We start from the raw sequence: 15,515 nt of genomic DNA, 5'->3' as shown, positions 1-15,515 counted from the left end.
GACTTACTAATACTCCTTCAGGAATCAATGCAAATTATAAACAAAGCTATTTCGGACCAACATATGTTACTATCACTTTATTTATAATAGCAAAAATGTTAGACACGACCCAAAATACAGCAGTAGGGGTGGCTGTGCAAATTATTAGTCATTAATATAATGAACTATGATATAGCCTTTAAGACTGTTCTGGAAGAATGTTTATAAGAGAAAGTACTTATGAAATACTGGGGTTTTTTTGTTTTTTTAAGTTTTTTAGATTTTTATTTATTTGACAGAGAGACACAGCAAGAGAGGGAACACAAGCAGGGGGAGTGGGAGGGGGAGGAGAAGCAGGCTTCCCGCCGAGCAGGGAGCCCGATGTGGGGCTCGATCCCAGGACCCTGGGATCATGATCTGAGCAGAAGGCAGACGCTTAACGACTGAGCCACCCAGGCGCCCCTTATGAAATATTGTTAATGAAAAAAATCGGGATGCAAATATCAGAGAACGTATACACTCAGTGATGTGAAAGATATCACCGCAGAAGGAAGATGAAGGCAATGTGCTGAACCATGAATGTTAGTTATCTCCGATGGCAGGATTATTGGTCATTGTTCATTTCCTCGACGTGCTCTATAATCCAGTTGCTCGGTTGCACTAGCCTTATTTCAGGGGTTCACTGGCCACCTAGGTATGTACCATAGTGTGCAGCTTAGCTGTACGCATTTCATCACCATAGAACACTCTACCAGAAAATGCTGATCTAGGGGTAATGCCTGTCAGTTTCACAGAGGACACCAGCCTTCTCCTTTACCACCAGCCTCCCAGACAATCATGGTGGGCTGGTTCAACAACACAGGTCTAATCAGATGACCTTGAACAGATGTACCATACGGTCCTCAGTGGGGGCTCCAAAATACACCTGCAGACGTATGGCAGAATTGCGGGGGAATTAATTTTGGTTGCAGACCAGCTCCATATGGATCTATGGGGTAACACAGCTCGCCCAAACAATGCACTCCTGAGTTGAATTAATGAAGTAGAGGTGTTGGAACAAGGGTCACATCACCTGTTTTCAGAACTAAAATTGGCTCTGATGATTAAAGAGAAAAAGGAAATTTGCGCCACTAGGCACTGCTATTGGTTATAAGCAGACCACAGCTGCCCAGGAGAGGAAAGCCTGTTGAGAGCGCAGCGGCTAGATTTTAGCGGCTTTGTGCCTTGTTTACCAAATGATGAGTCGCAGGGGTAAAAGAAAGGGTGAGCCTGGTGAGAAACCAGTGCTTGGTGGGGGCAGGGCAGGGCTGCGGCCCGGTAATCAAGTGAGGCTGAAGGTTCTAGAGCAGTATCACTGGAGCTATGAAAAACAGCTGTCATCAAAAGACCTGCTGGGAAAATTTTGTTATTGTGCATTGAACATTTTTATGCCGTAACCTTGTACAAAAAAGGAAAATTCTTCTGTTTTTTGATAATGCGTGTTTTCCTACAAGTGCAACTATCAAGTGATAGTAGAGTGGACAGAATTGAGTTTGGTTTTGAATATCTCAGTGCAAAAGGGCTGCCGAAGTACCTAAATCAAGAGAAAAGGGAGCAAGATGGATAAAGTTCCAGAAACGAAGGCGACCAGAGGATGTCAGAACTGAAACTGATGTGTGTACACCAGGGAGGAAGGGGAGGAACGGGAATTGGGCGGCAGCTTGAGACAGGGAAGGACTTCCCAACAGATCGAGGTGACATGGGTCGCAGGTAGCAGCACCGGGGGGTGAGGGGGGGTATTCCAGAGCCAGGCTGACCTGAGTTTGCATCCTGGTGCTTTCTAGCCATATGACCTCAGGCAGATTACTTAGCTCTTCTAAACCTCAGTTTCTTCAAACACAGAAGGAGATAAGGATGCTCCCGTAGTGTTACTGTAAGAATTAAATAAGATAATGCGGCGCGCCTGGTTGGCCCAGATGGTTAAGCGTCTGCCTTTGGCTCAGGTCATGATCCCAGGGTCCTGGGATCGAGCCCCACATCGGGCTCCCTGCTCGGTGGGGGGCCTGCTTCTCCCTCCCTCTACTGCTTGTGCTCTCTCACTCTGTCAAATAAATAAAATCTTAAAAAAAAAAAAGATAATGCACGCTTAGTGCTTATGATGGCACCCGGCATGCAGCAAACCCTTCCCCGCTGTTACCTACTACCGGGGGTGGGGACAGAGCACCTCGTCGCTGGATGTCCCCACAGAATCTGCATGATCGCTAACGGGAAGAGTCACAGGACAGACTGCTGCATGGTTAGGAGGTGTTGTGCTGATACAAGCAACCTGGAAGTTAAAAGGGATCATGTGAAAAGGTCCTATGGTCGATCAGTCTGATCAACGCTGGAACAACCAAAGTTGAACAGTTTCTTGACCCTGTGACTTCTCTGAGCCTTTAATATCTGACCTTGAACTTTAAGTGCCCCGTAATGCTTGGCCACAGAGCCCATTCTCATGGAACATCTTGAAGGAAGAGAGCATTTTGAACATACTTCAGAAAACATTGAATTCAATGACTTTTGAGGTCCTTTAGGACTCTGGCATCTGAAAAAGTTATGAATTTCAAACGCAGTTTACATCTGAATGTTTCCAAGTTACTGTTTATTGAGCACTTACCAGGAGCCAGGCACTGATTTAAGCCCTTCAGATACAAAAAGCCATACGATCCTCACAGCAAACTCATGACATTCTCCCTCATCCCCTTTTTACGGGGGAGATACTGAGGCCAAGGTGAGGCCAGTTTGCCCGAGGTCGCAGCGCTAACACAAGCTGGAACCAGGAACAGCCCTGGCCTACTCCTTCAAAGCCCTACGTGAGCAAAAACTGCTGATTTTTTGTGTATCGTTGGGCTGACTATATATGATGATGAATACTTAGGACAAAAACCAACGTGGGGTTGGCATTACAGGTAAGAGGGAAGGAACATGGTGCAGCAGCCAGGAGTCTGGGGCCTTGAAGACTTGTCTTGCAATTTTCGATGGCACGATCTTTGTACTGACCAACACTGGAGCCGGCTCTCCGGGCCAGGCGGCTGAAAGTTTGTTGGGGGAGGAGAGGCTAAAAGGAGGGGAGGGGATTATCTGTGTTACATGGCCACAGGCTTCCTTCCTCATTGCTAGAGGTGATGAGAAACGAGACCCTAGGCTTGTGTGAAATCCACATACGCCCCTTTACTGCCAGCTTCATGCACAACGAGATAAAGGGGACGTGGAGTTCCTCTGCTCCGTGTCTCGCCTCCCCCCTTCCCTGCATGGTAACGAGGTGCGACTTTCCAGTAAGGATTGCAGGGTGCCCTCCCCTCGCAGGCAAGGCAAGGAGAACTAACCCTTACAGGGTACGGCTGAGAATCTGGAAAACTGGCTTCTGGCCTCAGCTACGCATGATGTTAAGCGAGGCTCATTCACCGACCGCATCAACCCCTACCCTGGGATCAGGCTCTGGCCCGGGCCTGTGACTCTTTCAGGCCTCTCCTGGCTCCCCAGCTCAGGGCAGGGTGCACTGCCAGCCAGAGACAGGACAGAAACCCAGAGCAGCAGGCGGAACCTCTCCGCCTGGCTCCTGGAAGATTCTGCTGCCCCCGTGTGGCCATCCCGCCCAGGCGCTAAAGGAAGGAGCCGGCCCAGGCACACGGAGGCGCTGCAGGGCCAGAGGGAAAGTGGTCCAAGGACAGTTGAGTAAATTAGGGTACTCACTATATTTAATGTTAGTATCAACCACTTTGAAACTATTTCCATTATGTTTGATGACAATAAATATGAAAGCAAAAAACAAACAAAAAACAAAGGACAGTTGAAACGAAAGCCCCCAGATGCAGGCAGCGGTCCCCCCAACATTTTGGTTCAGGACCCCTGTACACTCATGAACATTCCCCAGGACTCCAAAGGCCTTCTGTTATGTGGAATAATTCTATCTTATTTAGAAATCACAGCTGAGAATTTTTTAAAAGTAGGGATGTATCTAATTCCTTTTAAAAATAACAGTAACGTTTTGTTAGCAAAAATAGCATGGTTATGAAAATAGCTATATTTTGATGAAAAGAGTGGCGCTTGGTTACATTTTTGCAATGCTCTTTAACAGAACACAAGAGTCTAGTAGAAGATAGCTGGGTTCTCCTCCTTTTCACATTCAATTCCTTCTGATACTGTGTCAGGCAGCTTCTAGAAAACTCCAGCGCACACTCGTGTGAGGAGAACGCACAGGGCGAGAGTATCTTAGCATTATTATCACACACTTTTCATTTTGTGGGCCCCAGGACCACACTGGGATCCAGCCCCGGTGGGGCCACCGGGAAGGAAGGTGGCCTGGTGAGGGGACAGCCCCCTGTCCCCCCTTTTTTTCGCCCGGACTCACTGGCTTTCAGGCTGAGTGGCAGCCCAGGCCTCTGCTCCAAGAGCAAACTCCTGTAGGAACAAACATTTCTGGCGTGGGTGTCTGTGAAGAGCCCAGGCTCCAGGGCACCCTCATCTCCCTCCTCAGGCTTCCCTCCCGGGAGGTGGTAGAGCCCCACATGACACAGGGGATGTGACCCCTCCTGCTTGTCCTACCAAGACATGGACACTCAAGAGCAGAGGTACAGGCAGAATCCATGACTCCTCTCAGTTTCCTGCGGCCCCAGAGAGCAGCCCCCTTCCTCGCCCCCACGATGGGCACAGAAGCCCACAGATGGGCAGGGATGAAGAGACTGATGAGGTCCCACAGTTGGGACAGGTGGATGTGGTGTGGCTCCTATGGTCAGAGTTCACCTCAGTCAAAACCAAAGCAGACCAACGACAAACAATCCCAAAAGGAAATTAAGAAAATAATGCCATTCACAATAGCATCGAAAAGAATGAAATGCTCAGGAAGAAACTTAAACCACAGAGGCAAAAGACTTGTACACTGGATGGTCCTCTCAATTGATGCAGAAAAAGCATTTGATGAAATACAACATCCTTTCCTGATTCAAACTCTGAAGAGTATAGGGATAGAGGGAACATTCCTCAAGTTCATAAAATCCATCTATGAAAAACCCACAGTGAATATCATCCTCAATGGGGAAAAGCTGAGAGCCTTTCCCTTAAGATCAGGAACACATCAAGGATGCCCACTCTCGCCACTATTGTTCAACATAGTACTAGAAGTCCTAGCAACAGCAATCAGACAACAAAAAGAAATAAAAGGTACTCAAATCAGCAAAGAAGAAGTCAAACTCTCTCTTTTCGCAGACGACATGATACTTTATGTGGAAAACCCAAAAGACTCCACCCCCAAATTACTAGAACTCATACAGCAATTCAGTAATGTGGCAGGATACAAAATCAATGCACAGAAATCAGTTGCTTTCTTATACACTAACAACTCAACTGTAGAAAGAGAAATTAGAGAAACGATTCCATTTACAATAGCACCAAAAATCATAAGATACCTCGGAATAAACCTAACCAAAGAGGTAAAGGATCTATACTCTAGGAACTACAGAACACTCATGAAAGAAATTGAAGAAGACACAAAAAGATGGAAAAATATTCCATGCTCATGGATCAGAAGAATAAACATTGTTAAAATGTCTGTGCTACCCAGAGCAATCTATACCTTCAATGCCATCCTGATCAAAATCCCAATGACATTTTTCAAAGTGCTGGAACAAACAATCCTAAAATTTGTATGGAATCAGAAAAGACCCCGAATCGCCAAGGACATGTTGAAAAAGAAAAGCAAAGCTGGGGGCATCACGTTGCCCAATTTCAAGCTATATTACAAAGCTGTGATCACCAAGACAGCATGGCACTGGCACAAAAACAGACATATAGACCAATGGAACAGAATAGAGAACCCAGATATGGACCCTCAACTCTCTGGTCAAATAATCTTTGACAAAGCAGGAAAAAACACACAATGGAAAAAAGACAGTCTCTTCAATAAATGGTGCTGGGAAAATTGGACAGCCACATGCAGAAGAATGAAACTCGGCCATTTCCTTACACCACACACAAAAATAGACTCCAAATGGTTGAAAGACCTCAATGTGAGACGGGAATCCATCAATATCCTAGAGGAGAACATAGGCAGTAACCTCTTTGACATCGGCCACAGCAACTTCTTTCAAGATACATTTCCAAAAGCTAGTGAAACAAAAGCAAAAATGAACTTTTGGGACTTCATCAAGATAAAAGGCTTCTACACAGCAAAGGAAACAGTCAACAAAACAAAGAGGCAACCCACAGAATGGGAGAAGGTATTTGCAAATGACACTACGGATAAAGGGCTGGTATCCAAGATCTATAAAGAACTTCTCAAACTCAACACCCAAAAAAACAAATAACCAAGTCAAAAAATGGGCAGAAGATATGAAAAGACACTTCTCTGAAGAAGACATACAAATGGCTAACGGACACGTGAAAAAATGTTCATCATCATTAGCCATCAGGGAAATTCAAATCAAAACCACATTGAGATACCACCTTACACCAGTTTGAATGGCAAAAATGGACAGGGAAAAAAACAACAAATGTTGGAGAGGTTGTGGAGAAAGGGGAACCCTCTTACACTTTTGGTGGGAATGCAAGTTGGCACAGCCACTTTGGAAAACAATGTGGACGTTCCTCAAAAAATTAAAAATAGAGCTACCCTATGACCCAGCAATTGCACTCCTGGGTATTTACCCCAAAGACACAGATGTAGTGAAAAGAAGGGCCATATGCACCCCAATGTTCAAAGCAGCAACGTCCGCAATAGCCCAACTGTGGTAAGAGCCGAGATGCCCTTCAACAGACGAATGGATAAAGAAGATGTGGTCCATATATACAATGGAATATTACTCAGCCATCAGAAAGGATGAACACCCAACTTTTACATCAACATGGATGGGACTGGAGGAGATTATGCTAAGTGAACTAAGTCAAGCAGAGAAAGTCAATTATCATATGGTTTCACTTATTTGTGGAACATAAGGAATAACATGGAGGACATTAGGAGAAGGAAGGGAAAAATGAAGAGAGGGGAATCGGAGGGAGAGACGACCATGAGAGACGATGGACTCTGAGAAACAAACTGAGGGTTCTAGAGGGGAGGGGTGTGGGGGGATGGGTTAGCCCAGTGATGGGTATGAAGGAGGCACGTACTGCGTGGAGCACTGGGTGTTATACGAAAACAATGGATCGTGGATCACCACGTCAAAACTAATGATGTAATGTATGGTGACTAACATAACATAATAAAATTAAAAAAAAAAAGACTTGTACACTGGAAACTGCTAAAAGAAATTAAAGAAGATAGAAGTGTATAGGTAGACATCCCACGCACATGGATTAAAGAATGTTAAGATGTCAACATTACCGATAAAGCGGTCTGCAGATCCAGTGCAATCCCTATCAAAATCTCAGTGACTTTTTTTTGCAGAAAGAGAAAAAAAAGCCTAAAATTTAGTATCTCAAGGGACCCCCAAATAGCCAAAACAAAACAATCTTGAAAAAGAAGAACAGAGGCATCTGGGTGGCTCAGTCGTTAAGCGTCTGCCTTCGGCTCAGGTCATGGTCCCAGGGTCCTGGGATCGAGTCCCACATCGGGCTCCCTGCTCAGCGGGAAGCCTGCTTCTCCCTCTCCCACTCCCCCTGCTTGTGTTCCCTCTCTCGCTGTCTTTCTCTCTCTGTCAAATAAATAAATAAAATCTTTAAAGAAAAAAAAAACAGAGAGGCCCCATACTTCCTGATTTCAAGCTTTCTATAAAGCTACTGAATCAACAGTGTGGACAGACCAATGGAACAGAACAGAGAACCCAGAGATGAACTCGCATGTGGAAGGTCAAACAATAAGGTGTGTCAGAACCACTGAATGGGGAAAGGACAGTGTCTTTGACAAATGGTGCTGGGTAAACGGGATATTCGCATGCAAAAGAGTAAAGCTGGACCCTAAACTTACACCATCTGCAGAAAATCAACTCAAAATGGATTACGTAAGACCCCAAACTCTAAAACTCCTAGGAAAAAAACATAGGGAAAATGCTTCATGACATTGGACTTGGCAATGGTTTCTTGGCCATGACCCCAAACACACAGGTGACAAAAGCAAACATAATCATAGGCAAATGGGACTCTATCATTCTGAAAAACTTCTGTGCATCAAAGGAAACTATCAGGAGTGCAAAGGCAACCCACAGAATGGGGGAAAATACATAATTTGACAAGAAGTTAATACCCAAGGGCGCCTGGGTGGCTCAGTCGGTTAAGCATCTGACTCTTGACTTCAGCTCAGGTCATGAACTCAGGGTTGTGAGATCGAGCCCCATGTCAAGCTCCACACTGGGCATGGAGCCTACTTAAAGGAAAAAAAAAAAAAAAAAAGAAGTTAATACCCAGAATATGCAAAGAGCTCCTACAACTCAACAACAACAAAAAATCAGATTTACAATGGGCAAAGGACTTGGATAAGACATTTCTCCAAAAAAGATATATAAATGTCATACAAACACATGAAAAGATGCTCAACATTACTCATCATCAGAGAAATGCAAACCCAAAGCACAAAGAGCTACCACCTCACAGCTGTTAGGATGGACATGATCAAGAAAAAAATCACAAGTGCTGGAGAGGATGTGGAGAAAGGGGAACCCTTGTGCACGGATGGTGGGAATGCAAACTGGTGCAGCTGCTGCCAAAATAGTATGGAGGTTCCTCAAAAAGTTAAATAAAACTACCCCAGGATCCAGCCATCCCACCTCTGGGTCTATATCCAAAAGGATTGAAAGCAAGATCTCAAAGAGGTATTTGCACACCCATGTTTACTGCAGCATCATTCACAGTAGCAAAGAGGTGGTGCAGCCCAAATGTCCACAGACGGATGAACGGAGGAAAAAATGTGGTCTCTATATGTACAATGGAATATTAATCAGCCTAAAAAGGAAGGAAGGAAATATTGTCACAGGCTACAATACAGATGAACCAGGAGGATATTATGCTGAGTGAAATTGGTCAATCACCAAAAGACAAATACCACAGGACTCCACTTATAGGAAGTATCTAGAGCAGCCAAAATCATAGAGACAGAGAGCCAAATGGTGGCTGCCAGGGGCTGGGGGAGGGAAACAGGGAGTCGCTCACTGGGTACAGAGTTTCAGTGTTGCAAGATGAGAAAGTTCTGGAAACCTCACGTGCAACTAGGTGAAGCTGCCTGACACTGCCCCAGGCAATAGTGAGATGATTAAGATGATACATTGTATGTGACAGGTGCATCCCGGGACCCCACGCAACACCCCCCCCCAATGCAGGTGCTATTCCCAGGAGAAGGGAGCAGGGCACAACCCACAAAGCTGAGTTGGGCAGTTTATTTTCTTTTTTCTTTTTTCTTTTTAAGATTTTATTTATTTATTTGAGAGAGAGAATGAGAGAGAGAGAGCACGAGAGGGAAGAGGGTCAGAGGGAGAAGCAGACTCCCCGCTGAGCGGGGAGCCCGATGTGGGACTCGATCCCGGGACTCCAGGATCATGACCTGAGCTGAAGGCAGTCGCCCAACTCACTGAGCCCCCCAGGCGCCCCTGGGCAGTTTACTTTCTAATGCTAAGAAAAACGGGGCAGAAAAGTAAGGGAGTTACTGTAGCAGACGCTGGAGCCTTCCCCACTCTACTCTCATTCCTTCCTCACCAACACAACTCTGATTTTATTCAGGTGCCCCTCCTGCCCCCATGAGACTCAGGGTCACGTCCCGACTGGTCTGCGCTGGCTGTGACAACCCCACACTCATCACCTAGGGAAGTGACACAAATCCCACCAATGGGATTCAGGGGGCAATCCGCCTGGGGAGGCCGCTAAGAATGATTTTCACCGACCTCAAAAAATGACACGGGAAGATTCGTTCTCCCCCTCTCCCTCCCCTCTTGTCTCTGCGCACCTGGCTCTCTGCGGGTGGGAATGCTGGAGAGGGAAATGGGAAGAATGAGGGAATTATCGATGATGATTTTTCTGAACTGCTAAATAAACCAAACCAGACCAGTGCACTCCGTTCTTGTCGTGGGAGAGAAACTCCCGACTGCATGAGCCCCCTGGAGCCCAAACTAAGCCAAGGCTTAACCAGTTTAACCGATTTGTTACCCTCCACTAGGGCCTGAAGGCGCCTGCACCAAAGCATCTTGAACATTTAACTACTTCTTCACACCTGCATACACAGGGTTAGCTGAGTCCCCCTGCATCGTGGCCTCCTGAAGTCAGGAGGTCGGCCTCTGCCCACATGCAGACTCCTCTGACCAGCTCCACTTTGCTGCTGGTTTTGCCACCACAGCCTTCTTGCATCTGGCCTGGGCTTCTGGAAACAAAAAATTCTTTCAGTGAACCAGACTCCAAGCCCCTTGCAACCAGAGCCTTCTCATTTCTGCATCTCCACACTGCCTGGAATATGCCAAGTACGGGTAAGTTCTCTGGGATGAATCAGTTAATCCCCTCCTGAAATCAGAGCAGATCGTGAAGAGTCTCTGTCTGTGGTGACAAAGGAGTTCCCCTCCACCTGTATTAGCCCCTCCAAACTACCCTCAGCACACAGGGCCACCAATAGGGCCGAGCCTGGAGCAGCGAGCGGAAGTCCTGGGCAAGGGGCCAGGGCAGGCAGAGCTCCACCTGGGCGGAGGGTCCTGCCTTTCCCCCCTCTCCCAGAGTTCCGTGTCCTTCACCCACCTTGTGCTTCACCCTGGTCTACAGAACTCACTGCACTTTAGCTGACAGCTTGAGCAGCCTTGTCAGAGCTTCTATAAATCATTAAAATGCCGTCACGAATCACCTTCATGACAGTTCAAATCACTAGCCTGGGAATCACTAATATGTGTTTAAGATTTTATTTATCTATTTTAGAGAGAGAGACAGCATGAGTGGGGAGGGGAGCAGAGGGAGAGAGAATCTCAGGCGGACTCCTAGATGAACCTGGAGCCCGACACGGGGCTCGATCCCAGGACCCCGAGATCATGACCTGAGCAGAAACCAAGAGTCAGACGCTTAAACGATGGTGCCACTACTGTGTTTTATGTCTTTCGCTTTATGCATGAGAGAAACTGAGGCCCCGAGAGCTGAACTGGCCAGTGGGTGGAGGCTTCTGTTGTGGCAGAACAGGAATCAGCCAGGCTTTCTAGGCACCAAACTCCCATGCATTTGATTGTGTTCGCTCTTCTCTTGTTAGGGCACTGTGACAAGGGGGGGAATCCCACGTGCGTGCATTCACTTTAGGAATGGCTTTGTCGCCTGATGAGGGGGGCTGCTGGGTTACGTGGGTGCGGGGCTTCTCTCCACTGCATCGCCCCCCACAGCTCAGCCGTGCCAGTTCTCCATCCACAGTTCCCACCCTCAACCATTTGAGAAGAGGTAAGAGAGGAAAGCACGAGGCCGACCAATGCGATGACTATGAAGAAAATGGACAGGATTTGGGGAAGAAAAGCGACTTTGTTTTTCCAGGGAGATCTGAGAAGACACTGCCTACATAAAAAGTGACAGGTCAGCCGCGGGGGAGGAGCAGGTAGAGATGAAGGGTTTGGGAAGTTCCCTCGCACACAGAATCCTGTAAGCGTGTCACAGTGACAATGCCAACTGGACACGGGTGGTGGTTGCGGCACAGCACAGGCGAACACCAAGCCCCACCCACTGCAAGTTCACGTACATCACAGTAACAACACCCCCGTTAGACCCATATGATTGCTTGGGGTTCCCGGCCGGCTCAGTCGGTGGAGTGTGCGACTCGATCTCAGGGTCATGAGTTCAGGCCCATGTTGGATGAGGAGACTACTGAAAATAAAAATAAAAATATAAATTGCCCCCAAATAAAATGCTGCAAGGCTGAAAGACAGATTCTAGAACGTGGGCAGGAGGGGACACAAAGGGATGGAGAGCAGAAGAGAACCATTCAGAGAAGACAAGGAACAGCCTGAGCAATCTGACCGCAGTCTCAAAAATAAAACTCCCTCAAAACAAGAGTGGAGGAAATCCGAGGAGAACGTTTCCAAGCTGTAAGCAGACGCAGTGCTCCCTCGGGGAGGGCCACAGGGCTGCAGACCGTGAGGGCAAGGGAACTCTGGTCCCTGGCTTCTGGAGTCCCCAGCACACACGCTGTGCAGGGTGTGTCCACGGCACCAAGTCTGGGGGTCAGGTGAGGTCACAGCACAGAGTGTGGCTCCTTTCCCTCCCCCACCACGTGGATGCCATAATTCCTCTCCCGGTGACGTAAGTCCACCTCCTGGCGTACAAGGATGAAAGGTATTAACCACATGAACTCACTCAGCATGTGCCTGAGTGAGGGTCTGTCGCTGGCATCGCCACTCTCCAGGAAGTCCATGGCCGCTGCCTTGCAGTCCTCCCAAAGGTGCCCCATGTGTCGTCCCCCCCACCCCCACCCCCGTCCCCACTCCTGGACCTCCCTGCAAACCACTGCCAAGCCTTCTGGCCATCCACTCAGACTGGATCCTCCCTCCCCGCCACCATGCAAAGCTGTCCAGAGGTCCTATGTCATACATGTGACCTTCCCTGAGCAGCCAAGGGGAAGGTGGGGATTTACAGGGCCCTTCCTTCCCAGCAGATGGCCCAGGACCCTCCCTCCACATCAACTCAAACGAAACACCCATTTCCGGATCACAGGCCACAGACGCATTTCTACACTGGGTGGTCGGTCAGCTTGCCCTCCTGGGGGGCTGTGCTGTCTAAAGCAGGAAAAGCAGGGGCCGCAGGTTTGGACCCCACCCCGTGCAAGCCACTGGTGGGCACTCCGCCCCGCCTGGGTGGCAGGAGGGGTCAGCTGTCTCCTGGCTCACCTCTCTCTCTCTCACTCCCACCTCGTTTTACCTCCAGGACTACCGTCCACCTTGCTCCCCGTGGCTGTCCCTGGTCACTCCCCAGTGCCCATTCCCACCTCCCTGGAGGACGTCAGCTTGTGCTTCACGGTCTCCCTCATAACCTCTTCTGATTGCTAGGGTAACTTGGACATCTACGCTGGTGAACCAGAAGACACACCCCAACCGCGGACTCCCCTGTCCTCTTTCAGTGGACATGTGGCTGCTTGAAATAAAGCTATTTCCCCATCTCCCTTGGAGCAAGGCATGGGCACGTGACCAAGGGCCAGTTGGATATAAGCAGGAGCACTGGGTGCAAATTTGGGAAGTGCCTGAAGAGGAGCTACATCCTTCTCCATCCTGCTTTCACACCGGGTGGAGTGAACTTGATTGACGGTGAGAGCCGGGCAGCCGATGTGGGCTGCATACTGAGGATCCTGAAACAACGAGAGAGTAGCCTGGCCCCCGATACCACACATTACCATGTGCTCCCCGAGCTGCCCGTTTGTGGGAGACCAGTCACCCATCTTGTTTAAATCGCCACTGTTACATACAGCCGAACCCGGTCCTGTGCTCAGGTCAGTAACCAGCAGAGCCAGGATCTGCCAGCCTTACTTGGGAGCGCACAGGACATGCAGGGCAGTGGGGTTTGTACATCCCGAGGTCCTCACAGAGGGGACGCAGCACGGGGACCACAGTCATGAGCTCCAGGCAGCAACAAGGAGCAGGGGAGCAGGTGAGGAGAAAGGAAGTGAAGGGAGCCGGAGGGACGTGGAGGAGGGGAAGCCGGCCCCCAGGTCAATCCCCAGGGCTAGTCTTGCATCCAGGGGACAACATGTTCATTCCTACAGCAATTCCACACCAGTGCAGTTTTCTAGCTGTAAACTATGTCGGGAGAGCCAGTGTAAGCCGACTGACGCACTGTCTGCCTCCAGGATCCCAGGAACCGACACGCTCAGGAGGAGCTCCATCTTCTCTTTTCCCCAGTGAATTTCTCTGCTTCACCCACTTGGTGAGGTGTTGGCTTGGGAGAGCGCACGTACTCGTGGGACAGAACGTATGTACCTGGGACAGGAGCCCACGAGCTGCTCCACCTGCCCAGGGAAACCTGGCGGATGTCTGGATGGCTCTACAAGATGGCACAGGAAGGAGAGACCATTCAATAAAGAGGGCTACAGATATAGACAAATGAAACTGGGTCCCCCACCAAATACAATACATACAAATAAGTTTCAGATGTACAAAAATTCCTTATAGGAAAATTAAAATTTTTCCAAAGATTTATTTATGCATTTTAGAGAGGGGGAGGGGCAGAGGGAAAGAGAGAATCTCAAGCAGCCTCCCCACTAAGCACAGAGCCCATCGCGGGGGCTCGATCTCACGACCCTGAGATCATGACCTGAGTTGAAAACAAGAGTCAGATGCTTAACCAACTGAGCCACCCAGGCGCCCTGAAAACTAAAATTTAGGTTTTTAGAAAAACTCAAGGGTAGGGAAGGATCTCTTAAAGAAGCCTCAAAGGCCACCAAAGGTAAAAGACGGACACGCATAACATTTAACATAGTAACATTTAAACATGACTTCGGCACAGAGGAAGACTGCTAGGGAGACAAGCCACCACCCGGGGATCATGTTTGAAATGCATGTCACTGACCAAACATTAGCATTTCTCCAGAACATATAATGTTAACAGACGTAAACACCCATAAGTAAAAGGCAAGTCGCCCAAATGGAAAGTGGGTGAAGGATATGAACAGAGAAGGAAATCCGCACAGCCAGAACACAGACGAGGTGCTCAAGCTCAGTGCAGACTCAAACTTCGGGACAGAACACCCACCCAATCAGCAAAAATGAAAAATCTGAAGATGCCAAGTGCAGGTCGAGTGGGGGAGCAGGGGGGCTGTCAGAGGACAAAGGGCCCCACGAGCTTGGGGAGCAAGCAGGAACATGCCCTCAGCGAGGGGACTGTGCACACTCGCCCGGATGCCCAAAACAGCTCTCCCTGTGGTCTGGTTCTAACACAGAAACCTTGCAAATCCACGACGTCCATCAACAGCGTAACAGGTACACAGTGGATGTCACACGATGGAGCATTAAAACAGTTTAGATAACTGAACCAGAACTTCATTTACGTCCATGAACGTCAATATGAAAATTTCAGAAGTCGTCAAGTGGGTACAGTGTGGTATCATTTCTATAAAGTGTAAAGAACGTACCGGCACACAGAGCTAACCTGAATGTGGAGGGACAGGTATGAGTTGCTTTCAGGACAGCGGAAGGGGGGGTAGATGGCCCTGGGGCTGCAAATGGGACCTCAGGATTATAAGGTTTTATTTCTAAAAACAAATCCAGAGCAAAAATGGAAAAAACACTAAGACTAGTTGGTTAGTGACATGGCGGCGGTGGGGGGGGGGGGTGGCATGTGCAGCCCGTTCTCTGATCCTTCCAGCAGCATATCTGAATCACCTTTCTGTCCTCCTACCCCTGCCCCACACTCTGTGTTGGGGTCCCAGGCTCCCAGCTCCCGGGCCGGCTTCCCCAGGCTGGGTCTCCTCAAGTAGCTGTTTCCCCTGCAATGGCTCGCACCCTGGGGCCTGCTCACATTCATCTGTTTTCCCGTCTTTGGCCTTCTTCGTGGGCCTCCTTCCCTGTCGGTCACTTGGACGCAAGGCCCGCCACCCTCTGCTTGTACCCCTAAATGTGGTTTGCGCCCCCAGCACCCTGGCCAGCCCTTTCACAAAGACCTCT

Source organism: Callorhinus ursinus, unplaced genomic scaffold, assembly GCF_003265705.2.
Source record: "Callorhinus ursinus isolate GAN/ISIS: 27379988/994484 unplaced genomic scaffold, GSC_fseal_2.0 scaffold13, whole genome shotgun sequence".
In the NCBI taxonomy this organism is placed as follows: domain Eukaryota; kingdom Metazoa; phylum Chordata; class Mammalia; order Carnivora; family Otariidae; genus Callorhinus; species Callorhinus ursinus.
The sequence above is the reverse complement of the archived record's forward strand: the minus strand, read 5'-3'. Positions refer to the sequence as shown.